The following is a 2175-nucleotide window of genomic DNA, read 5'->3' on the forward strand; positions in this document are numbered from 1 at the left end:
CGGAGTTGTGTTCTGTTTGGGATTTTAAGATGCAACAACTCATGATGTAAGCTAGGCTTCGAATTTCTAACCAATAACTCAACTAATTGTGTTTCGGAAACTCCATTTTGCAGTCTGTCAATCAACCGTTCCATGGTTTCCTGGAAATCTTCAAATGCTTCATTTTCTCCTTGCTTGCGTTTTCGGATTCCCTCCCAAATATCATAATCTGTCTCTATATCTTCGAATCTCTTCCTAAATTCGCCACAAAATGTGTTCCAATCGAAATTTGGATTGTTTCGATGAAACTTCCAATACCAATCGCTTGCTTTTCCTGCAAACAGAAGGTACAAATGGTCACATAAAAGTCTATAATCATTACCTAGATTTTGTTTGGTGAGTGAGCACATCCTGTAAATGAATTCATCTATCCTGATGCTTGTTTTGCTACCATCGAACTTTAATCCCTTTAATCACTTTTGAATGATACTGATACTTTTTCCGGGCTAACATATGAGCTTGCATTGCTCCTGTTTCCGCCTCTTTCTTCTACATTATTGTCTAAATTCTGAGAATACCGATTTTGAGTGGAATCGTTCCTGCTCAAATCTGTATTTGGTTGGATATTGTAAGGTGTGTAATCTGAGATAATTGTAAGTTGTCTAAATGACTTTTAATAGATGTCTCTATAGTCTTCCCTAAATAAGAAGTAAGGTTATCCATGAGTTTAGCCTGTTGTTGGCTAACAGTAAACTGTATAAAGTTCATCAACTCTGGTTGAGTACGAAGAATCATACTGGAATTCGTTGGAGGTTCTGTTAAGATCCTATCCAAATTTCCTCTGTAAGTAGTTCTTATAGACACTCCTCGTCTAGGAGGTGTACCTCAGATCCTGCCTGATCTGGTATTTCTCCTTAATGGTAAAATATAATTATTATTATTCTGATATTCGCTTACGCCGGATATGCCACCTGTTGCAGCACCTAATTCAGCGAATAGAGTGTTATTAGCGTGAGATAAATTCGATTCGTTGAAATCTGCATTGCAAATTGGACATGTTTGTGTGCTTTTTAAGTGATTTATAATGCACTTTTTATGAAATGTATGCCTGCACGATGTTGTTGCTGACAAAACGGCATATGGCACAGATATTTTCAACGCCTTGTCAAATTTCAACTGCAATGCCTGCACTACACTTGGCTGCCATATGATTGTTTTTAAGATATGTTGTAATTATTTGGTTTGTCTTTCTTTATGTCGATCACTTTTATCAGAATCTTAGTTGTATCTCTATTTGTTAGTGGATTGCAGCTGGTCTATTGCCTCATGCTTTTATTTACTTGAAAATCGGACAATATACGGACTTATTGAAGTGTACGTATGTATTCCAAAAAAATCACTTTGTAAATAAAGTTGAGTAAAGAAACGTATGGTGATGAGCTCCTGTGGATTCGAAACAGTTCCACTTGGTCGATCAATTCTCTTTCAAATTGAATCGCATGTTCCTAAGTTTTACTATCCCTTCCAAATAGATACTCTCAATCCAATATGTTAATTTATTGGAATTAGTTATATTGTGTTTTAACTGTGGATGGATTACTTTAGAGCTTAGTGTGCTATAACAAGTTACGGACTTTTCGAGCTTCACGTCTGAGCCAAAAATGTGTAGTACATTTCGGGCCTCACGTCTGGCTTCAAAAATGTGTAGTACTTGTCGTGCTCCACGCGTTGGGCGCCAAAAATGTGTAGTGTACGTAGTTCGATAGATTTTTAACTAGTTGGTCTTTTAATAGTGGGTGGTAATTACTAATAAAGAGGACCTTGTACTCCCTTCGCTAGGGATGCGCACTCTTGCTATGCTCGGGTCTAGCTCGCCGTAGGTCGGGGTTCTTTTAGCTTAGGATAGTACGAAACGCTACTACATTTTAATAAGTGCGTCTTACTCATAAACAATATTCAAAAGTGGACTACCGATTAATAAAAGAAATGGCTTTATATTGATACTAATGATACACGCCGAAACGTGTGAAGATAAGCTACAGATTCTGATAAGTATTGGGAATTTTGGATGTTAATGATTCCCTAAGTCTTTAGCCTCCCTACCATGACAATGCTACTTAAAATATTTACATTGTCCCTTGGCCAAGTTCAAAATAACTCTACCACATATTTAAGAAAGTGTTCAACATAAGTACT

The sequence above is a fragment of the Drosophila erecta genome, unplaced genomic scaffold, assembly GCF_003286155.1.
Source record: "Drosophila erecta strain 14021-0224.00,06,07 unplaced genomic scaffold, DereRS2 tig00000367-arrow-arrow-pilon, whole genome shotgun sequence".
NCBI classification, from domain to species: Eukaryota; Metazoa; Arthropoda; class Insecta; order Diptera; family Drosophilidae; genus Drosophila; species Drosophila erecta.